We start from the raw sequence: 25,534 nt of genomic DNA on the forward strand, positions 1-25,534 counted from the left end.
CAAGGCAAGACGCCTGGTGGATAGGGTCTTTTATAGCATCTATGGCTAAACATAGCGCCATTGGTAGGAGGATTTTAAGAAAAAAATTCCAACTCCTTATCTGTTAGATGCTTAAGCAATTATGCATCTTTATTGATGCTGGAAATAGCAGCGTCTACTGCTGGTACTTTCCAACCTTTGTGGATTTTTCCTCCATGATAGAGAACTGAGAAACTCTTTGGAGGGAAAAAATGCTTATCCAGATGATCCCAGTCAGCATAAATAAGCGCTGTAAAAGGTTTTTTTTTTTTTTTTTTTTTTTTAAAAAACCAAAGAAGGGACCTGGACTTTCAACTTACTCTGTTAGGAGTAGTATAAAAAGTGGAATGAACCATCTCTGTAAGAGTTTGTACCATCAATCTGTCAGATTGTGAGGTTGCATAAGGTTCATCAACTGTTTCCTCCGCAGAGGAAAATTTGGCTCGTTTTTCCCCGTGATCACCTGAGGATAATACCTCATCCTGTGCCCACTGTTCCCTTTGAAAAAGGGGTTTGAGGTGGGGGAGGGGGATCTAGCATGCTTCCTATGCTCTTGGATGGAGAATGCTATTAAAGCCGCTAATCTTCCTTCTAAGCCCAACAGGGCAGAGGAGAATGCATCTTCAGTCACATACAGAGGGGCTGAAGTGTGAGAAGCAGTTGCACCACCAATTGCTTCCAATGATTCACCCTGGCTTGCCATGTCAGGTATCTCCTGAGAGGATGACAGTGTGGAGGCATGACTGGAGTTCCCAGCGCCTGGGGGTGGAATCCTTGGTACCTTTGTGGTACACTGGAAATCAAATGTGCTAAGCACAACAGCAGAGGCACTTTAACAAATTATGGTATTTGCTGAACAATAGTTTTAGCAAAAGAAAACAATGTCACCATAAGGAACAGCCTTTGATGCTGAGTACCATAATTTTTCCTGTGCTGGAAATGCCTGTTTACACACCTTTACATGCCCAGCACTCCTGTGTCTCTTAGTGTGACAGACTTCTGTCTTCAGCATATGAACTGAGAGCGTCTGTGTTAAGCTTCAGGTGAGAACCTGATTACACATAAGTGTCAGCTGTTACTGCACCTCTCCAGGAGGAAAGGGGAGGGGGAGGGGAATTTTTATCAGCAGTGTTTGTTAAGCTCCTAGTTTTAAAGGAAGACTTTATACAAAAAAATGCAAATGGCTGGTTTTGTATGTTCATAAACTACTGCTGTAACCCCTTTAGATCCCTCAGAAGAGGAACACCATCTGTTCAATTAAGAACTCCCCTCTGGCTGCAGGGACCACACCCGCTGCTATAGCCAGACACAGAGCTGCTGAAAAAGGCATCGTACTAGGTTAAGTGTAATATACTCCCTCTAGAGGAGACATTTTAAGGCATACAGTTATACATTTTATATATGTATTTTTTGGAGAAAAAGGCATAGGTGGACTTTTTACAGTTTCTAAGCTTCTCCCCTTACCTTATCCTCGCTGCAGGATACTGCTGATTTAACAGACAGATCCAACTTTCACCCATCACGGCGGGCAGCATAGTTAAACCTTCAAAGACTGGGGCCCTTTTTAATAGGGGTTCCGCTCCTTTGGACCTGTATAGCAACCCTCAGGAACAACTTTAGGTAATATGAAAAAACAAAAAAAAGAGTCCTGATTCCTAGGGTCCAGCTCTCAAAGAGACACTTACAGGCAAAACCTCGTTCTTCAATGCGAGGCCCAGGTACCATCCTATGGCCTCAGTGGCGAGGATGGATCCAGTTGTGGAGGTTTTTTAAATCCAGCATAGATCGCTCCCTGGAGCTCCTCAGAGCACATCTGGAGTATGCTGTCCAGTTCTGGGCATCAGTCCTCAGGAAGGATGTACTAGAAATGGAGCGAGTACAAAGAAGGGCAACAAAGCTAATAAAGGGTCTGGAGGATATTAGTTATGAAGAAAGGTTGCGAGCACTGAATTTATTCTCTGTGGAGAAGAGACGCTTGAGAGGGAATATGATTTCAATTTACAAATACCATACTGGTGACCCGACAATAGGTATAAAACTTTTTTGCGGAAGGGAGTTTAATAAGACATGTTACCACTCATTAAAATTAGAAGAAAAGAGGTTTAACCTTATACTACGTAGAGGGTTCTATAAGAGCGGTAAGGATGTGGAATTCCCTTCCACAGGCGGTGGTTTCAGCGGGGAGCATCGATAGTTTCAAAAAACTATTAGAAAGCACCTGAACGACTGCAACATACAGGGATATACAATACTGACATATAAATCACACACATAGGTTGGACTTGATTGTATTTTTTCAACTTCACCTACTATGTAACAGAAAACCCCACACAAAATGTTTAATATAATGCAGCTTACCTGTACTCAGATGTGGTGGCAGCATTAGTTGTATTTTTTCAAGCCAAGCACATTTTCTGCAATAACAGAAAAACACATATTTAAACTTGTCAGACACGTAACCTTGTAATTTTCTCTGCACTGAACACTATTTTATTTGTTTTCCCTATACCTCCCTATGTAATGGAGACTCTGAGGAGTGATGAGCTGCAATCTAATGTGTTGATTTTAGGTTTAGATATGCTTTAAAAGAGAAGTATGGCTAAAGCGTTTTTGGCCACAATACAATCAGCGAGCTGAAGAGCCACTCCGGGCTCTAAAAGAACCCCAACCATATTGTTTGCCCTGCTGCCCGACAGCCGACTCCAGCTCTCACTCTCAGTGTGTAGCCTCCTCTATAGCCTGCACTACAGCAAATGCCAGAGGGGCAGAGCAAAGAGCAATGAATGACAGTCACTGCTCTGAGCACACCAAGAACTGAGCGATCAGAGGTCATGTATTGGTTCAGTTCTTGGTCTTAGAGCTGATGTGGAACAGCTGCAGAATCACAACAATGGTGCAGCATAGAGGTGACTAGAGAAGTTTTATTTATTTTAAAAATTCACCTTTAACCTCTTGCTTACTGGACACTTAAACCCCTCTACTGTCCAGACCAATTTTTAGCTTTCAGCACTGTCACACTTTGAATGACAATTGCGCAGTCATGCTACACTGTACTCAAATGAAATTTTTATCACACAAATGGAGCTTTCTTTTGGTGGTATTTAATCACCACTTGGGTTTTTATTTTTTGCTAAACAAAAAAAAGAAATTAAAAAAAAAAAAAAAAAAAAAAGTCATAGTTTGTTATAAAATTTTGCAAAAGGGTAAATTTTTCTCCTTCATTAATATTCGCTGATGAGGCTGCACTGATTAGCACTTATAGTGTGGCATTTGTAGGTGGTATTGATATGCAGCACGGATGACACTGTGGGCACTGGTGGATGACACTGTGGGCACTGGTGGATGACACTGTGGGCACTGGTGGATGACACTGTGGGCACTGGTGGATGACACTGTGGGCACTGGTGGGTGGCACAGAAGCCTCTGCAGAGGCTCTCCGCGATCGGGACCAATGTCCCTCTCACAGCCGCCAGTGATTGGCTTTTTTTCTTCTCCTCACGCTACCAGTGTAAGGAGAAAAGATAGCCGATTACTGGCTCTGTTTACATCACATGATCAGCTGTCATTGGCTGACAGCTGATCATGTGGTAAGGGGTGAGGATCGACCCCTTACTCCGATCCGTGATCAGCCGAGTCTCGGACTCGCTGATCACAGAGCGCACCCTGCAGGGGGGGCGCGCAGGCCGCTCGAGAACGGGAGAACGTCTATGGATGCCCTTCTGGCAAATTAGGTTTGCGTTGCAGCCGTCTTTCGGCTATAGCACGGATGGGAGGTGGTTAAAAAGGAGCTTCCTTTTTGTCCTGTACTCCCTATTCTCCACTGATGTACCTCACAGCTAACAGTTTAGAGCGAGTAATGCTGTTAATTCTGGATAGGTGTACTACAATTCCCATAGAGCTGATTGTGTCTACATGTAGATGTGTAATGCATCTTGGGAACAAGCAGGAGAGGGTGGCTATGTACACTTACAAGGGGGTGGAGGTGCATAGAGAACAAATGTAGCTACCCTAGAACAAGTCTGAGAATAGAGCGCCCTCAATGTGCTGGAGGGGGTGCGATGCCCCAGGAACCTTTGCGCATCTGTGGTGGGAATGTATAAAGATACAGCCCTACTGGGAGAGGATCATTAAGGCAATTAAATTACAGGAGAACATATACAAGCAGAACTATGGTGTTGTCTGTTTCATGGCACGGAAAAAATGGTAGTTCAATACAGGAATACTCTAGTCCCGCATTTATTAAGTGCGGCCAAAAGCTTGATACTGAGATACTGGCGAACACCAGAGATCCCGAGTATGGGAGAATGGGCCGTAAAGATTGATTGGGTAAGATCTATTGAAGAAACTATGTATACAGAGGAGGATTCCCTAGAGAAGTGCTATGCTATCTGAGGGAAGTGGTTGCATTCCAAAAAAATCTAGGGGATATATGGATATGCTGGAGGCCTAAGAGTGCTCATAGTATGGGGAAGGAGGTTGAGGCATTGGGCACCACAAGGAGGGGTCCAGACCCGAGATTGGTATAAAGATATGACAAATCCTGTAGGAGGTGGAGGCTGGGGGAAGAGGAGAGAGTTTTTTTTTCTCTCTGTTTTTGTTACTGGGGCAGGAAGATAAGGGTTCTGGGACCACTGATGGGGGTGTTTTAGAATTTGGATTTATATGGATGTAGAGTTGCACCGATACCACTTTAAGACCGAGTACAAGTACCGATACTTTTTTTTGGGGGGGGTGGACAGTGTCTTTATTTTATTTTTCCAATTTTAATTTAAAATATATACTTTTTTTTATTCAACCCTGTTGGGGGGGGGCCTTTGGTGAGATGTCGGGGGTCTAAACAGACCCCTTTGAGACATGGAGAGGGACTGAGGATACAGATTCCCCAATCCCTTTCTCAGTAGCCTCAGCTGCACTGAACATGAATGGACAGGAGACAGTGGCTCCTCTCTCCATTCATAAACTGAAGCATCATAAACATAGTTTACGATGGTCAGTTATGAATGGACAGAGACAGTGATCACTGACTTTGTTCATTCAGAAAAGGAAAGAGGCAGTAAATGACATTTACCGGTTCCTTCCTCCGCTCTCCATCCTGGAGGGTGGAGGGGGACTGGAGGAGCCCACAGAAGAGGGCACAGTGGGGATCCGGAGGAGGATACAGGGGACACCCAGGGACAATCGGTGCGGCAGCAAATACTCGTATCGGTGCAACCCTAGATGTATTGGATATTGTAGAAAGAATTTAAAAACAACAAAGATATAGAATATAAAAGTCTGAATAGCAGAAAAAAAAAACTTGCATTTGGGAGATGAGAGAGCGCATGATAGAGAGTGCGTGATAGAGAGCGAGATAGACTTACGTCTACAAGCGGAGTTCCACCGTTTCTTTTTTTGTGTTTTTTTTTTTTTTAAGTCAGCAGCTACAAATACTGCAGCTGCTGACTTTTATAATATGGACACTTGTACCTGTCCAGGGCGCCCGCGATGTCGGCACCCGAAGCCGATCTGTCCCTCGGCTCTTGGGTACTGCCGCCATCTTCGGTAAGGGAATCAGGAAGTGAAACCTTGCGGCTTCAGTTCCTGTTTCCCTACTGTGCATGTGACTCGCGCTGCGCGTTCCCACTGGTCCCTGCTGTCTCCCAGAAGACAGCAAAGGGTGGGGGGCGTAGATACCCGCGGGTCGGTTCCGAAAAGCAGAAGTTCCATTTTTCTGTGGAACTCCACTTTAAGCATATTGCATGTATTTTATTAAAAAAAAAAAGTGTGATTTTAGTGTCTCTTTAAAATGCTGTATGTGTACAAAAGGAACACTAGCGACTGTCTCTTTTTTCAGTTCCCATCGGCATGGGCAGCTTTATCTTAGGCTTTCATGTACACCGGAAGTTTTTACAACCTCTCCTGAACGATTTAACTTGACAGATAGTAACCCACGTTTAAAACTTACGTTTGTTTTGCCACGTTTACATGTAGGGTCCTTTCACACGAGACGGATCCGAGATGATCCACCCCGTGAACATCCACGGAGCGATCCCCGCTGAGCAGGCAGATGACAGGTCAGTCGCTGCACCTGTCACAGTGCCACTCTCCCCTATGGGGGATCGGACGACGACTCTACGGTCCATCATCACCTGATCCGATAACGGATGGAAAAGTAGGTTTTTCCTCCATTACACTTTTTCGGATCGTAGCGGGTCGGATGTCAGCGGACATGTCACCTCGGACATCCGACGCTCCATAGAGGTCTGGCGCCTAAAAAAACTGACAGGCGGACCTGAACGGATCGTTCATGTGAAAGAGGCGTTTAAAAAAAAAAAAAAAAAATAGCCAAAAATGAAAAGTACCTGTAAACGAAACGCGGCTAAACGCGAGTTACCGCGTTTAGCACTTGAAATGCCTCTAAACTCAAGCTTCTGAGCTTTTTTGCATTCCAAAAAAAGCCTTTAAACTTAACTGCCTGGAAACCTCTGTAAACGACCCTGTGTACACATACTGATAAGATAATAGAGGAGAGTTCAGAGGCAGTTAAAAAAAGTGCCCAACTGCTCCTAAACGTCCGTTTACCAGCAGCAGTTTACATGAGGCCCAAAGGACAAGGGTTTATGTGAATTTAGCATTTTTTCCCAGCTTTTTAAAAAGACCAGACAGGAACACAACCACAGTACAATCTGAATGTGTGAAAAAGATGTTAAAAGTAATGAAGATCTCGAGCAAAACCAAATACTTTTTGCATATTAACTTGGCATAGCATACTTTTGAAACAATGCATGAAAAACACCAAATTATGAATAGAATAAATGATGATTGCTGCTAAAAGGTTAAGAGTGCCCGCAGTATATTAGGAGAACAACACAAATAAGAAAAGAAAATGGTAAAGGCAGGGCTCAAAGGTCCCAGGCGGCTCTGACACCTATTCAAAGCCCACAATGTGAGCCTGAGCGGGGATATGCGGCAGGAGGGAGGGCCGGTCCCAGGTGGCTCTTTGACACGTATTCAAAGCCCACAATGTGAGCCTAATCGGAGCGGGGATGTGCGGCAGGAGGGAGGGGGCGGTCCTAGGCAGCTGCATGACTCCTATTGAAATGTCCACGCTGCGCGGCGGCGGGGGGGGCTGGCTATACATTCCCGTCACAGCACAGCCCTGCAACACTCGCAATCCTCATTTTTTCACTCGCAAAATGTAAGCAGGCAAGTGAAAATTTTGAGGGCTGGTAAAGGCATAGTTCACCATTATTAAAAAGAACTGCCTATACAGCTTGGACTAATGAATAATGCCTTCGCTTATGCATCTCCTGAAACCTGAAAAACTCTAAAGATCGATATCAACCCATCCTGCCTTGTTGCTTGGACATTGCAGAAGAGAAGAGACTCCTAGCTGTTACTGCTCACCTCCACCATCACAGAAGAAAATTAACAAACCCTGAGTTCAACTACTATGTCAAGGGAGAGAAAACACACGGGAGGGGGCTTGAATCAGAGAAAGAGCTTGCTCCAGTAATGGTGGAGGTGAACAGTAAAGCAGGCCATACTTTAAAAAGGAGGACAAGTAAAGCCAAAGCTTTTTTGGCTGTACTTCTATGGATCACAGGAGTGCAGTTCGTTCTGCACTCCTGTGACCAGTTTTCAGCCGACAGCAGGCTAAAGTCCACGGTCACCTGACATCAGTCAGCTGGTTAAGGCTCTGGAAAGACCCAGAAGCCTAGACGGACAACTGTCTCAGCCTCCTAGTGAGCCGCTTCCTCCCCAGCCCAGTGCTCCAGTGAGCGCCTTGAGGGCCAGAGCAGAGAGCCGGTGACTGACAGCAGTCCTTGATCGCTCAGTTCTCAGGGTAAAGCCTATGGGGCACAATTGCAGCTGGGATCAGTGCTGCAGCCATCTGGCAAGTATTTATTTTTTTCTGCATTCCCGAACTTCTCTTAACTACCGTATTTATCGGCATATAACACGCACAGGCGTATAACACGCACCTTCATTTTAAAAAGGGAAGTTTCATGAAAAAAAAAAAAAACTTTAAATTTTAAATAAAGAACTTTGAAGCAAAATAAGGGTCAGTGCCCATCAATGCAGCCTGATCAATGTTCATCTGCAGCCTCAAAATTGCCCATCTGCAGCTTCACAATTGCCCATTAATGCAGCTTGATCAATGCCAATCCACAGCCTCACAATTGCCCATCAATGCAGCTTGATCAATGCCCATCTGCAGCCTCACCATTGCCCATCAATGCATCTTAATCAATGCCCATCTGTAGCCTCACAATTGCCCATCAATTCAGCTTGATAAATGCCCATCAGCAGCCTCACAATTGCCCATCAATGCAGCTTGATTAATGCCCATCTCAGGAAGGGGGGCGGGATGAGCGCCATCAGATTACATACAGGGAGAATCTCCTGTTTACTAGGCGGCCTCTTTAATACAAAGTCCCGCCTCCTGGACCAGATTCTATGATAGACAGAACACTGGTCCAATGCTGGCCCAGGAGACGGAACTTCCTATTACAGAGGCCGCTGTGTAAACAGGAGATTCTCGCTGTATGTAATCTGACGGCGCTCGTCCCGCCCCCCTCCCCGTTCTCTCCGAGGCAGCCCAAATTGCAGTATCGGCGTATAACACGCACACACTATTTGCAACCAATTTGCAGGGTGAAAAAGTGAGTGTTATATGCCAATAAATACAGTAATTTGCTTTTCTTTACCACGAGATTAAAAAGGAAAGACACTAGCTAATTTCCCCCCCATCAACTGAGCTATTGTGTTCTGAGAGCAGGAGGCTTTCCCGCTGAACAATCATCATTGCTACACCTATAGCAAAGGCATTATTCAACTTTGGTAAAACCTGCACAGTTTGTCTTTATCTACAGGCATTTTTTGGTAAAGGTAAAATATACCTTTAGGGGATATAATATACAGGTCATCTTTGGTGTAAAACTGGAACTATAAAGTTATTAACAAGCAGCTGAAACAAAAGGCATTCTTTCTTCACAGAAAGCAATCATTTAGGGCCGGCGGTTCACACCAGGAAATCACACAAACGTGCTTGTGTTCCTATGAGATTTGAGTGCAGTACGTTTTCAGCCCATTAATTTGCACTTTATAAAACCAAAAGGTGGTGCATGCACTACTTTAACAAATGCACTGCAACCAGATTCCATGGTACTTATGTACCATGCGATCTGATGAAGACAAAACACACTGTATTTGGGGTGTCATTAGCATTGCACTGACACTCGCTACAAATCAAGGGCACTGCGTCTTGAACACGGTGCGGGAATTACATACAGAATGCTCGTATCCTGCACTTCGTTCTAGTGAGAATGGGCCCTTATTCCTAGAATTTTTTGTAAGTTCAATAATCAGCTCGCATCCTCTGAAGCAGACAAATGTGTTAAAGAAATCCAGAAAGGACCAAGGGATTCAGCAGGTAAAAGTGGATCATGGTAAAGTCTTCAATCCCGGGACAGATCACAATAAGATTTTATAAAACACAACTTGGCTGCAGTAATAAGTATTGTGTAGATAAAAAGTACAGACCAAATTGATCTCTCCCTCCAACCCACTCACCAGTAAAAAAAAAAAAAAAAAAAAAAAAAAAAAAAACACAAAGTTTTTTTTAGCATATGCAGGCATTTTTGCCTTCACAGACTGCAATAGGTGCACCTGTAAACGGGTGACATATGCATACATTTTGAACTCCTCTTCTCCTCTAGAACTGCGCTCCCTTCGCCCAGTCCAGGAAACCCCTGAAGCTTGATATACATTGTGATAAAGGAGTTGGTTAGCCCAGCGTTTTAGGTTAGATGATCGCAGATTGCGATTGGGTGTGTAGTGTTTTATTTTCTCTCGGAGGTATTGAGGGGCGTTACCTTGTATGCATTTGTGGGTGAGGCAGAGGGTCTTGAATGTGATCCGATTCTTTACCGTTAGCCAATGTAGGCTCCTCAGGGAGAGATGGACTACCAGGGGAGATGGACTACCAGGGTTTTTTTCCTGTTAGCAGTCTTGATGATTGTTCCAACTACTGCTGCTTTGTCCTCTTCTGGGATGAAGGGGATGAGTCTGCGTAGCAGGCGGAGGAGATGGTGAGGTCCGCTAACTACTAATCCTATTTGTGCATCCATTGTCATTTCTGAGTCAAAGATAACTCTTGGCTTTGGTGCTCGGAGAGATGGTCTGTCCAAAGATGGTGGGAGGTGTCCATGGAGTCTTGGTTTTGGGATTTTGGTTAGCGTGTAGGAAGAGAAGTTCTGTTTTTGAACCGTTGAGTGTAAGGGAACTAATGGTCATCCAGTCATCTATCAAAGTGAAGCATTTCTCTAGTTGCTGATGGTGGTCTTTTTGTCCAGTGATGCGAAAGTAGATTTGGGTATCGTCAGCGTATGAGTGGAAGCAGAGGTCTGATTTTTTGATGATTTTGAGGAGTGGGCGGATGTAGATGTTGAATAGCACTGGCGACAAGGGTGAACCCTGAGGGACTCCACGGGAGATTGTCTGGGTGTCAGAGGTGAATGCTCCTAGTTTCACTATCTGAGAGCGATTCTCTAAGAAGGATGCAAACCATTTTAGATTAGAATCTGTGGCTCCTGTAACTTCTGTGAGGCGGACAAGTAGAGTATTGTGGTCCACTGTATCAAATGCTGCACCAAGGTCTAGCAGTATCAGGAGACATTCTCCATCATCTGTTGCTTCGAGGGCATCATCCCATATTTTTAGAAGTGCTGTTTCTGTGCCATGGCGGAAGCCTGATTGTAGAGTGTCTCTACAACTCAGACTTTCAATGCAGAGGTGATGGTAAGGCTTCATGCACAAGAGACCCTGGTGCAAACTCTGCTGAACATGTTTTTAAAAGCTGAAACCGGTGTTTAGAAACGCCCGTTTTGCCGCGCTTGCATGCCGCGTTTTACCACGTTTGCGTCTAGAAGCGTCTGCAGAGCAGAGAATGACATTTTGCGACCCAACCCGTATCTCAGGGCCACTTGGTGCTAGGAACCCCAAATTTGGTGTGCTAACACAGTGGAACTCACAACATATCCATATTTGGGGTTCCTAGAACCAAGTGGCCCCGAAATCGGGTCGCAAAATGTCATTCTCTGCTGCAGAAAAGTGCTGGACATCTTGCGACCCGACTTTGGGGCCCCATATCTCGGGGCCACTTGGTGCTGGGAACCCCAAATCGAATATGTAGTGCTAGTTCTACTGTGTTTGCACACCAAATTTGGGGTTCCTAGCACCAAGTGGCCCCGAGATATGGGGCCCCAAAGTCGGGTCACAAAATGTCATTCTCTGCTGCAGTTTACCATCATATTGCTGTGTTTTCTGGTCCAAAAAATAGGGTTCCTTTAAAAACACTTATAAAACGCAAACGCAGCTAAACGCGGTACCGCCGTTTAGCCGCGTTTGGCGTCAAACATGGAAAACTTTTGCTTCTGAAAAAATGAGGTTAAACACAACTGCCTAAAAACGCCAAAAAATGAAACTGCGTACATGGACACATAGGATAACATTGAATGAGTTCAGGGGCAGTTGAAAAAAGTGTCCAACTGCCTCTGAACGCGCGTTTAACAGCATCTCGTGTGCATGAGGCCTAACAAGAAAATAAAACCTTGTAAGTTAAAGTGCCAAAAACTAAACTTAGATTTCACAATATCACCAGGAGCACATAAGGTGTCTCATGTGGCTCACCCTATGTATCACACATTAATCAAGGAATGGGAAGCTAGCAGTATTTGGAACAAGATTGTCAGTGCTGATATTTGGTCATTAAATGGTACTCTGAGCCAACTGTTGATCCAAACCTGACAATAAAATTAGTAGAAGTGCATTTTTGTCAAGTTCTGTATCATGGGAATTTCCCATTTAGATATGCCTTTGTTCCTCAAGACCGGAGTCACGCCTTCAATGCTAATGACCATGAAGCAGGATTGTAAGTTGTTACTTGTGACAGAAGATCTGGACAAACTGAAAAGTAACCACTGGGCATATGCCAGAAGTCTAATCAGGTTGGAGTGCCAATCTAGAAAAACCTCCCATCCCAAACCTGCGAAGCAGACAAGGAAAGAGTTTCAGGAGAAGAAAGTCTGTATGCATCAGAGTAACTAGAGCAGCGATGGCGAATCTTGGCACCCCAGATGTTTTGGAACTATATTTCCCATGATGCTCATCTACACTGCAGAGTGCATGGGCATCATGGGAAATGTAGTTCCAAAACATCTGGGGGGGGCCAAGGTTCACCATCACTGAACTAGAGCATCCCCTTAATCTGCCAGAGGATCCCAATCTGAACACAGATTTGTCCAGTTGATTGTTGAATCTGGAGGCTAGGATTTCACATCTGGTGTCCCACACCTGTAACAGGTCTAGGAACATGTATATAAAGAACATTCCCCTGGATCCAGGCACTGCGGCTGAGTAGATCCTAACATTTATACAAGCTACAAACTAAGCTGGAACGTGGAGTTCTGCCCAGAACTGAAATATCTTCGCCTCTTGTAGTGGCAAGACTTCTGGTGACCCCTCATGAATAACGTATGCCACTGCTGTTGTCTGACTGAGTCTGGATTGTATGACTCTTCAGCCTGGTCATCTAGTGTTGTAGGGACAACCTAACCACCTAAAGTTTCAGAATATACTTATCAGGACACAAGATTCCTTGTCCAAGTCCCCTGCGCCAACATCAAACCCAGCTAACAAAGACGCGGTCTGTCCAGATGTCTTCCCACTGTGGGGATGCCTCTTGCCTCTTCAAGCAGAAAAAAAAAGTGTTTATCTGCAGGTTTGGGGGACTTGGAGCCCAAGCTGTGCAGTTGAACTGGCTGGCCGGCTGAGACTAACAGAAGAACTATTTTTGCCCTCTGAAGCAGATTAAACCATCCCGGCCTGAGGTTTAGGTTTCTTGTACTGGGGCAGAAGTACTCTTACCCACAATCTTTGATGAGGTTGTCCAAGGTAACTCCAAAAGAGAAACTGTCCCTCAAAGTGCATGTTGATCGTTTTTTGTATGCCTGACTGCACTACAGTCCAACACTCTAGGCCAAAGAGTCCTGCACATGTTCACTAACAAGAGAGGGGTTGAGACAGGCGAACACTAGTCCACAAAGGAGCTCAGGGCTGAAGGCATAAGTTCTAAACGCTCCATAATTGGAGCTTGGTCTGGAAAGTAGTCAAATCCTCTCCAGTGGCATTAGTGTATTCAACTAAAGTTTTACAAATTAGATGACGGTCAAGGTAGGTTGGAAAGCAGGTTCTGCCAGAGAGAATGAAGTCTTGGAAGATCCTCCAACCATTTAGGATTTGGATCCTTAAACACAGGCGCATTTCCCACAGGAATCGTCAGTGCTTTAAGACTGGGTATTGCTGGGTCCACAGAGGGAAGCATCCACTTAACGAAACAGCTCAAATGGGCTGACAACCTTTTTAGGGGTACAACTTCCTCCAAATCTCCATTGAGTATGCCTGGGGACAAAAAGATCTTGATGGGTTTAGGGCCCCTTAAGAGCATCTAGACAGGTAGCAGCCCAGACAGACAGTCTCTTTAAAGTGGTTGTACAGGTTTAAATAACAAACATGTTATACTTACCTCCACTGTGCAGTTCGTTTTGCACAAAGTGGCCCCGATCCGGCTGTTCTGGGGTCCCACGGCGGCTGTCTCGGCTCCTCCCCGCAATAGATAACCCCCTCAGGAAGCTCTCTCCCGGTTACCTTGCAGGAGCGCTCCCGTCTCATACACTCTGCGTCCATAGACACAGAGTGTATGTCTCGGTCCCGCCTCCCGGCGGCCGCGTCATCTGGATTTGATTGACAGCAGCGCAAGCCAAAGGCTGCGCTGCTATCAATCTATCCAATGAAGAGCCGAGAAGACCAGGCCGAGAAGAGCCGTGAAGCCAGCGCGTTCAATGCGGGACATTCGAGGGCTCAGGTAAGTAAACCAGGAGGGCTGGGGGGCCTGTAACCATCAGATGTTTTTTCACCTTAATGCATAGGATGCAATTAAGGTGAAAAAAACGGAAAGTTTACAACCCCTTTAAGCCTGGGAGTAAGGGCAGGAGCCTGCAAATCCTCAGGGACAACATTGTCTGTTAAGGACTTTAGAGACTCGGCATCACCAGAAATCAGGTTCTGATCAGATGATTCTGCAGGGGAAGGCATGGAAGTATAATTGTGGCCTCAGGTGTTTGCAATTTGGCCCAGGACAGGACTGAGGAGGGGGTCACGCCTAATGAATTTCAAAAATAAGTAGGGGCAAAGCTCTTTTGGGCCTACTGTGGGACACAGGAGTGACCCTTGTTCTGCACTCCTGTGGCCCATATTCAATAAACAGTGGGCTAAAATCCACTGTCGGCTAGTGTCACAGAGCCGGTCCAGACTCTGGCGGGATCTTGACTTTACACAACTTACGGACCGCCACACGCCGATATACGTCCTAACTTTGAAGAGGAATACCATTTGTTATGGCAGCAGCTTGCCGGCGGTCCGCTTTCCGATAAGAGTGTTCTCTGTGGCGGTTTCACCGCAAGATCACTTTTATCGGCTGCGGTAGAGGGAGGGCCCGGTACCCTCCGATGCTTACCGGAGCCGGTCGGCAGCGGCGATTGGATGTGGTCTCTCGCTGGGTATGGAGACTAGTGAGGGGAAGATGGCCCCTACCCATCTGCATACCATTGCAGGGTGGAAGTGACCGCAAAGCGTCACTTCCGCCTATAGCTCTTAAAAGGGCCATTTTTTTTTTTATTGCGTTTTAGTGTAAATATGAGATCTGAGGTCTTTTTGACCCCAGATCTCATATTTAAGAGGTCCTGTCATGCTTTTTTTCGATTACAAGGGATGTTTACATTCCTTGTAATAGGAATAAAAGTGACATTTTTTTTTTTTTTTTTTTTTTTAAAGAACAGTGTAAAAATAAAAAATGAGGTAAAATAATAATAATAATAAAAAAAAAAAAAATTTAGCGCGCCCCGTTCCGCCTAGCTCACCCCGTTCCGCCTAGCTCACGTGCAGAAGCAAACGCATACACGAGTAGCACCCGCATATGAAAACGGTGTTCAAACCACATGTGAGGTATCGACACCATCGGTAGAGTGAGAGCAATAATTCTAGCCCTAGACCTCCTCTAGAACTCAAAACATGCAACCTGTAGAATATTTTAAATGTCACCTATGGAGATTTATAAGGGTAAAAGTTTGTCTCCATTCCACAAGTGGGCGCTATTTTGATGCGTGACACGTTGGGTATCAATTTACTCAGCGTAACATTATCTTTCACAATATTAAAAAAAAAAAAAAAAATTGGGCTAACTTTACTGTTGTCTTATTTTGTAATTCAAAAAAGTATATTTTTTTTCCCAAAAAAAGTGCGCTTGTAAGACCGCTGCGCAAATGCAGTGTGACAGAAAGTATTGCAATGACCACCATTTTATTCTCTAGGGTGTTAGAAAAGAAAAAATGTATAATGTTTGGGGAAGTAATTTTCTAGCAAAAAAAAAAAAATGTTTTTAACATGTAAACAACAAATCTCAAAAAGAGCCTCGGCCCTTAGAGTGGTTAATGGTGGGATTTGGTTCAGCCACTCAGTGCACTGCTAAGCCTGAGCCAGCTGCTCCTGCCCCCCGCAAGCCTAGCACTCCAGTGAGCCACCAGGGCTCTGGAGCTGAGAAACACTCCATGTCTGACAATATGCACAGGTCTGGAAAGCACCACAATGCAGAGCTCAGTGCCCTACGGACCCATTCCAAGGCAAGCACTATAATTGTCTGGACCAAGGGGTTCTGGATACAGCCTCCAAAGCTTTTACTGATGATACCTTGATCCTTTCAGCTCTGCAAAGACCAGCTTAAGCATACAGAGAAATCTAGATTGAAAAAAAAATTGCTAGCAAAAGATGTTGTTAGACACTTAACAGTACAAAAACTGTACTGACATTCAAAAGGCTTATTCCGCCATTGTCACCGTTAGGAAGCCATTTTAGTACAATGACCTGCCATCGCTATTGAAAATGCACGCATGTAGGCTGGGAGAAAATCAGCAGCATCAAGACGCAAAAAAGGTAACCTTATTTTTAAAAAGAAAAAATAATAATTGTTTGAGATAGTACATTAGCAAATTAAATGTCTTCCAGTTGGTGCCATGCACATTGGGATGCATTGCAGTAATGCATGCACCCGAACATACTTTATCATGCTTTGACTAATCAACGCATTTGCTTTAAAATAGGCGCCAATGCAGGAAAAACTGATTCTGCTCTATCTGTACTGCAGGTAAAATAATCCTGCTCAATTTGTACCACAGTACACATTGTATTTTGTTGTGTGCTCTGCACATGCGCTGGAGTGTGATTCAATAAGGAATAATAAGGTTTACATTTAATTTAAATACAACAGACTAAACAACCAGGGGAACAATGAAGGGAAACACATAAGCAGGATTCATTGAGCTGTAATGCATGTGTTAATTGGCATAACAGGTCCTTATTTCAGCTCTCACTGCAGAAATTGCCATTATGCAAAATAATGATTATAGATTAAAGAAACAAGACTATAACGAGTTATATAAACCTTATGAATCAAGTTCAGGAGGCTCGGTAGATAACATCCTAAAGTAAGCCAGCTCCAGACCATATGGAAAAATAAGTTTGGTACCCCTAAAATTAGCAAATGGTGCAGATTTTACTTCTTAAAAATAAATGCAAGTACTAAACAAAAATGACTTTAAATACATGCTAGCTACTGTATATTTTTCTTTAGTTTGTATTGGAGCATAATTAAAAAAATAAATAAAGAACAGGCAGAAGAGGACATATACTACACTTTATGAGCTATTAATGCGATCCAGTAAACACAACACAAAAAAAAAAAAAAAAAAAAAAAATTCTAAAGGAACTTCAGTCACCCCTTTTGTGGATACACCCCTCCCCTTCCGGCATCATTATAGCACATGTGCAGACGTTCTGCATGTCTCCTGGTAGAGCCCTTCAGCTCTTCAGTGTCAGTGGATTACAAGTCTTTTGATAACACAAGCCATTTGCTGCGGTGGCAGACAAGACTTTGTCAATGAATAAACTATCTCCTCCACCGACATACCCATGCCAGTTTTAAAATGTGACAGCGGTTGCAGGGGAGAGGACCGTTGCCCGCTGTAACAGGGCAAGGGTTGAGGGGGAGAGAGGGCATGTATTGGAACAGGTTACATAATAAATACGGGTGAGCTTATCTTTGAGTAAACCTAAGCTTGGCCTCAAATGTTAACAATAACATTTCTGAAGATAAAGGCAAATTGTGGTACCTGCAGGGATGCGTTTTTTTTTTTTTTTTTTTTTTTTCAATTTATTCATTGTTCCTGAATTTTGAGAAAGAATAGGTGCACACATGCGCATAAACATCATGGGGTAACGAGTGTTCTATATATCCATTTTTTTTTTTTTTTTTTAGTAGCAATCGAAAGAGTTTGAACAGGGTAAGCAACCTTTTAAACTTAGTTTGCTAAAAAAAAATCTTGTTAGAAATTGAGACTGTCACACCCGGGGCTGCCATTAGAAACCAAGCAGTCCCATAAATCCTTCCTTACAAGGTGGCAGAAACAGGGTAAGGTTCTGGAGCAGACAGTGGGTGGGGTCAGGGAGAATAAACATGAACACTAAACAATGTAAAAGGTGTTCTTACTGCCTGCAACGAGTCCTGCAAGGTCATAAATTCCCATTTAAAGCAAGCGCACCCCAATCCCAGGCGCAGACCTGTTATCACAAGTTGGGATAGGGGCATTCATAATCTCTTTGCAAACAGCTTTCAAGCCAGAATGATTTTGCCAGAGGATATTACCCATCTGTGACCATATTGGGTGCTGTCACTTCCTACACTGTGTCATAGAAAATCCAACAAAATTCAACACATAACAGCTCTAACTCTTCCCCACTAACAAAAGAGTTCTGCAGACTAAATTTATTCAAGGAGTGCCTTCAATTCCAACTGTAATTAGTACTTTAATTCACTGAGAAATCGTTACAAATTGGGAAATTGCCATTTTGTTAATACTTTACAAGGAAAAAAAAAAAAAAAGGTGACCAATCATATACTCCTAGACCATGATACCTCAGAAATATCAAATTCCCCTGCATGTGAAAATGTTATTTTTAATCTATATCGTCTATTGAGGGCCACTGAAAAAGCTTTAAACTTCAGAATACAGTGCATCCAGAAAGTATTCAAAGCGCTTCACTTTTTTTACATTTTGTTACGTTATAGCCTTAGGCCTCTTTCAGACGAACGATCCGTTCAGGTCCGCCTGTCAGTTTTTTAGGCGGACCTGAGCGGACCCTCCATAGACCTCTATGGAGCGTCAGATGTCAGTGGTGACATGTCCGCTGACATCCGACCCGCTCCGATCCGAAAAAGTGTAATGGAGGAAAAACCTACTTTTCCATCCGTTTTCGGATCGGGTGACGACGGACTCTACGGTCCGTCGTCATCCGATCCCCCATAGGGGAGAGCGTCACTGTGACAGGTCCGTTGCGACGGACCTGTCATCTGCCTGCTCAGCGGGGATCCACGGAGCGATCCCCGCTGAGTAAGCGGATGTTCACGGGGCGGATCATCTCGGATCCATCCCGTATGAAAGGACCCTTATTCCAAAAAATTGATTAAATTCATTTTGCTCAAAACTCTACAAACAATACCCCATAATGACAACGTGAAAGAAGTTTGTTTTAAATCTTTGCAAATGTATTAAAAATAAATTACATATACCCAAGTATACACAGCCTTTGCCATGACAATCAAAATTGAGCCCAGGTGCATCCTGTTTCCACTGATCACCCTTGAGATGTTTCTACAACTTGATTGGAGTCCACCTGTGGTAAATTCAGCTGATTAGACATAATTTGGAAAGGCACACACCTGTCTATATAAGGTCCCACAGTTAACAGTGCATATCAGAACACAAACCAAGCCATAAAGTTCAAGGAATTGTCTGTAGACCTCCGAGACAAGATTGTATTGAGGCATAGATCCGGGATAGGGCACAGAAAAATTTCTGCAGCATTGAAGGCCCCAATGAGCACATTGGCCTCCATCATTCATAAATGGATGAACTTTGAAACCACCAGGACTCTTCCTAGAGCGGGCCACCTGGCCAAACTGAGCGATCGCGGGAGAAGGGCCTTAGTCAGGGAGGTGACCAAGAACCTGATGGTCACTCTCACTGAGCTCCAGCATTTCTCTGTGTAGAGAGGAAAACCTTCCAGAAGAAAAACCATCTCTGCAGCACTCCACCAATCAGGCCTATATATTAGGTCAGACGGAAGCCACATCTCAGTAAAAGGCACATGATAGCCCGCCTGGAGTTTGCCAAAAGGCACCTGAAGGACTCAGACCATGAGAAACAAAATTCTCTGGTCTGATCAAACAAAGATTGAACTCTTTGGCCTAAAAGGGAAACATGTCTAGAGGAATCCAGGCACCGCTCATTACCTGGGCCAATACCATCCTACAGTGAAGCATGGTGGTGGCAGCTGGTTTTCAGTGGCAGGAACTGGGAGACTAGCCAGGATCGAGAGAAATATGAATGCAGCAATGTACAGAGACATCCTTGACGAAAACCTGCTCAAGAGTGCTCCGGACCTTAGACCGGGTGAAGATTCATCTTCCAAAAGGACAATGACCCTTAGCACACAGCCAAGGTAAAGAAGTGGCTATGGGTCAACTTTGTGAATGTCTTTGAGTGGCCCAGCCAGTGCCCAGACCAGAAAATGGCTGTGCATCTACGCTCCCCATCCAACCTGATGGAGCTTGAGACGTCTTGCAAAGAAGAATGGGAGAAACTGACCAAAATTAGGTGTATCAAGCTTGTAGCATCATCCTCAAAAAGATTTGAGGCTGTAATTGCTGCCAAAGGTGCTAAAACAAAATATTTAACAAAGGCTGTGAATACTTATGTACATGTGATTTTTTTTTTTTTTTTTTTTTTTTAACTTTTAATAAATTTGTAAAGATTTCAGACAAACTTCTTTCACATTGTCATTATGGGGGTATGGTTTGTAGAATTTTGAGGAAAATAATTTAATCCATTTTAGAATAAGGCCACAACATAACAAAATGTGGAAAACGTGAAGCACTGTGAATATTTTCCAGATGCACTGTATACTGCCATTAACAAGAGGATTGGATACAGGCAAAAAAACGGCACCAACCCATGTTAACCCCCTCCTGCCAGCATGCCTCCATTTTGAAGAAAACTACTGAGAGAATGATCATAAGATGTGTTGAACCTGTATATCCTCAATGGACTCCATGAAAATAATTTTACACTTATTACAAACATTTTCTCTCACCCATCGAGGGACAAGCTAAGTCCTAAACTTTTGGGATTTCCAAAAGTAGTCCAACTGAGGGGTCGGCAACAGCAAACATGAACAGGCCCAGTGTAAACCACAAATGGAGAAATACATGCAGCTCAAAGAGCCCTTTGAAGGACCTTAAGCCCAAAGTTGGCAGCAGACGAGGCAGAAATGTCAACATGAACAATGTATGATCAGAAGACAGGTGGTAGCAATTATGTGTTTATTTTACCTTAATGCAGAGAATGTTTTAGGGCACAAAACCCTTTGCCTTTCACCTTAAAGTGGTTCTAAAAACAGACTTTTCTTATGCAGAAAAGTCCTGGGCTTCACGACCACCTTATCCCTAAGCAAGATCAAAAAGTTGTTTGCAAGATATAGCTGCCAGTTTGGAACACCCACCTCGCAGAGGGGAAAGCTACAAAGAAAGTAACTTTGTGGGTGCGTGTAGAGAGGAAAATCTTTAATCAGTTCAAACAGCAGCTTCGGAAGCACCAACAGAACAGGATTCAGATCCCACAAAGTCATAGAGGAACAGATGGGAGATACAATACAAAAGTCTCAGAGAGAGGTCAATGGTCTCTGAAAATTAATGAAAAGAAGAAAGACTTGACCTTGATGGTGTTGAGAGCTAAATGATGGTCTAGACCAGGGATATGCAATTAGCAGACCTCCAGCTGTTGCAAATCTACAAGTGCCATTATGCCTCTGCCTCAGGGCATCATGCTTGTGGCTGTCAGATTCTTGCTATGCCTCATGGGACTTGTAGTTCTGCAACAGCTGGAGGTCCGCTAATTGCATATCCCTGGTCTAGACCGAGCTGCAAGAAGATAATTCATAGTATGAGGAGATTCCTGATGTGAAGCAAGCCTACCATGTACAATGATTCACCTTGTAGGAAGTGGACTTTCTAGCCATAGGCTTCGTATGACAGAAAGTCAGAGATACTTCTTTTCCTTAGAAGCCAGGCTTCAATAGCCGTTAAAGCCAGTGACCAAAAAGCAGGACAGTAGATTCTAACAGTCTGGCAGTATCCACGGTGCATCTGCTAGAAGTGTTACCAGGTCAGTGCTCCACTGGGAGCAATGAGGATCACCGGAATGCCCTCCATCTTGATCCTGTAGAGCAGGGGTAGGCAACCTCGGCACTCCAGCTGTGGTGAAACTACAAATCCCATCATGCCCTTACCTCTAGGAGTCATGCCTGCGATTGTCAGGGTCTTGCAATGTCTCTTGTGGGACTTGTAGTTTCACCACAGCTGGAGGGCCTAGGTTGCCCACCCCTGCTGTAGAGCAAGTAGTTTCAGGGGAGGAAAGGCAAAAATGAGTACACCATTTGAGCTTCCAGTTCTTCTGCTAGAGGAGCCATGCACATTGACACAATCCTGTCCAGGTTGTTGTTAAGTCTGGGGACCAGAAGTCCACATTTGGTGACACCCCACCTGTGACACATGTACTGGAACACGCTCCCAAGTCCAGACGCTGACAGCTGAGGAAGTCTGCCTGCCTACTATCTACACCTAAAATGCACATGGCTGATAAGACCCAGGACAGGATCCAATCTACCTCTTTTGCTATAGAAAAACTTCTATTTCCTTTCAGACCAAATAAATCTGGATTGTATGGCCCATGAACAGGTTGGTCTAATGCTAAAAAGACAGGCAGAATCGCCTGAAGCACCACAATGTTTATTAGGAAATGAGATTCCAAAGATGACCAGGTTCTCGGTGCCAAAGAGCTCAGGAGATGCTTGGTTGGAAGGGAGGGCAGAGTACAGCACGACACAGGGTGGCCAGCAGACGTTATGCTCAGTTCCACTGTGTTAAAATCTTCCACTTCAAAGCCAGTGGAAAACAGGGAAGAATAGCACCTAATGAACAACAAAAATGAGGGAGCTGCCGATTCACTGAGTGAGACTTTGCAGGCAGGGCAAGCACAGACGCATTGCCAGCAGCTCTGGACCTGGATAGTGCTCTACAGCTAGAGTAAACAGAGCTTAGTCTGGAATGCACCTCACATGTAACCTAGCCCCCCAAAAAGGTCATTGCCAGGCTAACCCCCACAAGGTCATTCGGGGTGCAGATACTGTATAGTTCACAAGCCGAGCTGAAGCAGACTGTGAAAGAGGGGAAGCCTCCAGCAGCATTGCTTGAAAAGACAGCCATGCTGTTAAAGCCATAGACAGAAAAGGAGGATGGAGGTAGGGGTTCGTGAAACAGAAGGTCTAGCCTGTTCGACTAATAGAGGTTTGAGTAAGTCTGCGTACCAGGTTGCCCCGGGTCAATCTGGTCCAATGAGAATCACCCGTTTTTGGCAGAGCAGTCAAGGCAGAATTTGCACTGGAGGAAATGCATAATTGAAATAGGGGAATTTTAAAGCACCTGATGCCAGTGATAGGGGATCCTTGGCCCTAACCATAAACACGTCTTGTACCTACAGGCAAGGATGTTGGCATCTGGAGCTCCCTTGCTGACAAAGGAGATGAATGATGTTGGGATGAAGGACCCATTCCCCTTGGTCCAGGCAGGGACAGCTGAGGTAATCTGCTTTTCAACTGTCCACCCCTGGGATGTGAACAGCAGAGGGTGCTGGGCACCATTTCCCAGACATTAGACAATCAGACTTGCTTCCATTAAAGTGGTTCTAAGGCAGAACATTTTTTACCTTAATGCATGAAGGTAAAAAATGTCCCATTACTAGCATCGTCCCCTCACCCCCCAGTATTTCTACCTAAACCAATCTCAAGCCAGCACTGTGCCTGCCTTAAGCAGCTCTTCACTCTCTCTCCACTCACACTGGCAGCAGCGGGAGCCATTAGCTCCTGCTGCTGTCAATCAAATCTTGTGAGCAGAGAGTGGGGATCAGGGCAGAGCCGTGCATGTCAAAAGAAACACAGCTTGGCTTGGGAGCGAGCCCGCAGGTGTGCCTCCATAGGCAGGGGCCTCCTAAGGTGGTGCACTGACAAGAGAAGCCCAATGGGCCACAGGAGAACCCAAGAAGAGGAAGTGCAGGACCGGCCAGTGCGATACCACTGCATAGAGCAGGTAAGTATAAGATTTTTTTTTTTTTATTAAAATAAAGAAGCTTTACGAACACTTTAAAGCTACCTGATTACTAGTACCTTCCCTTGGTGGTTGATCTAGGCCACATACACTATATTACCAAAAGGATTGGACCGCCTGCCTTTACACGCACATGAACTTTAATGGCATCCCAGTCTTAGTCCGAAGGGTAAAATATTGAGTCGGCCAGCCTTTGCAGCTATAACAGCTTCAACTCTTCTGGGAAAGCCGATCACAAGGTTTAGGATTGTGTCTACAGGAATGTTTGACCATTCTTTCAGAAGTACATTTGTGAGGTCAGGCACTGATGTGGACGAGAAGGCCTGGCTCGCAGTCTCCACTCCAATTCATCCCAAAGGTGTTCTATCGGGTTAAAGTCAGGACTCTGTGCAGGTCAGTCAAGTTCCTCCACCCCAAACGCTGTCAATGTCTTTATGGACCTCCTGGAAGAATGCGTTTTGCAGCATTCTTGCATTATCATATTTTAGCAAAACTATACTCTCACAAAAGCTTATGGCTCAAAAGTGCTCATAAACGCTGAATAGCCATGTTTATTAGCCATTTTCAGAGTTAGAGCATTTTTACAGCTGAAAACTCCTCTGCGAACCTACTAGTTTTGGGGGGGTTTTTCCCGCAGCCAGAAAACGCCCATGGCAAACATTGCTGATAAAAGCGTATGTGTGCATGGACACATAGGCTGTCATGCTGGGAAGTTTACTGGCTGCAGAAAAAAAAACATCTGAAGCCAAAAATAGCAGCTGTAAAAAAAAAAAAAAAAAAAAAAAATTATATATAATAGTTTAGGAGCCCGGAAAGCATTGCACCTGAGATCAGCAGATCGTTGGTGCCATGCAGGACTCGTAAAGACTGTTAATGTGAGCGGTCTACATGTAAATCGTATGAGCAGGCAGTTTCACACTGACAGAAAGAATCAATGAATTACCAGAGTGCTCAAAAGCCCTGTGAACTACAAGCCGACAGCTGCAAAGGATATCAGTACTGTATTCACAGAACTATGAATGAATGACGAGGCTGAATGATTCGAGGCCGACACAGCCGCACTCTTTTCAAAAAGCGACAGCTGGTATGGGAAACTTCTCCCCGTACTGTTGTCACACAGTGAGCTCGGATCGCCGAGCGGCTGCTTGAGCAGGAACATGTTACATGTATGTAAAAACAGGTGGAACATGTAAGGTCAACTTATCTCTTAACATTTCATAGTCAGATTGGAAAAAAAAAAAAAAAAAAAAAAAACTCAAAAGTCAACATTGTTGACAGGGAAGAGGAGAAAGAAAACCTCCATATACAGAATCCTATACCCACAGTTGATCCAGAAGAAGGTTAAAAAAAAAAAAAAAAAAAAAATATTTGTAAAACAATTGGCATTTGCATAGCGAAAAATATCTGGTGCCGCCTTCATATGGAAAGTTGTAAATTGCGCTTATTGTATCAAAGCAAGGTGTAATGCCTCGTACACACGATCGGACTTTCCGCCAACAAAACCATGGAATTTTGTCCGAAGGGCATTGGCCCAAACTTGTCTTGCATACACACGGTCACCAAATGTTGGGTAACAATTACAAACGTAGTGACGTACTACGTGGTTTTTCAGCTCTTTAGCGACACACTTTGGGTTCCTTCTGCTAATTTTGTGTTAGTAGAAGTTTGGCGAGCGTTGATTTGTGCTTTTCATTTCGTGCTTTTCAGTTTGTTTCTGAACAGCCGTTCGTTCGTCAACCAGACATGTTGCGGAATCAGAGGAGATAACGTGTTATTTATTATTGGCCTCCGAGTTATTGCTTTGACATTATTTTGGTTGAATAATGATTTGATTTAGTATATTTTCTATATTTTTGGATGCATAGAATGCACTTTTTGGTTAAGTTCTATTGACAGATAAAATTAGACATGCTATTTGTTTTCTTTTTTTAATGCACAATAAAAAAAAAAATTGTGGAGAATAGGGCCGAAACAACTAATCGACAACCGATTATGAAAATAGTTCTCAGCTATTTTCATAATCAATTAATCGGTCAGCCTATTAGTTGGCCTGCATACAGAATGCATTATTTGTTTACATATCAGGAAATACAGTGCAGCACACATACAGCTCAGTACACCGTCCATACATGTCAGTAAGTGCCT

General features: G+C 44.1%; 1 protein-coding gene across 2 annotated transcripts in view; it reads right to left on the minus strand.

The window, feature by feature from the left end:
• TBL1XR1 (TBL1X/Y related 1) overlaps nucleotides 1-25,534 on the minus strand; it is a 262,070-nt gene that overhangs the window by 103,417 nt on the left and 133,119 nt on the right. For both annotated transcript variants that reach the window (XM_073626244.1, XM_073626243.1), the window contains exon 3: nucleotides 2,377-2,432. The gene's annotated coding sequence lies outside the window, so the exon portion shown is untranslated. The remainder of the gene's footprint in view (nucleotides 1-2,376; nucleotides 2,433-25,534) is intronic.

Source organism: Aquarana catesbeiana, linkage group LG04 (genome assembly GCF_042186555.1).
Source record: "Aquarana catesbeiana isolate 2022-GZ linkage group LG04, ASM4218655v1, whole genome shotgun sequence".
Lineage (NCBI taxonomy): Eukaryota > Metazoa > Chordata > Amphibia > Anura > Ranidae > Aquarana > Aquarana catesbeiana.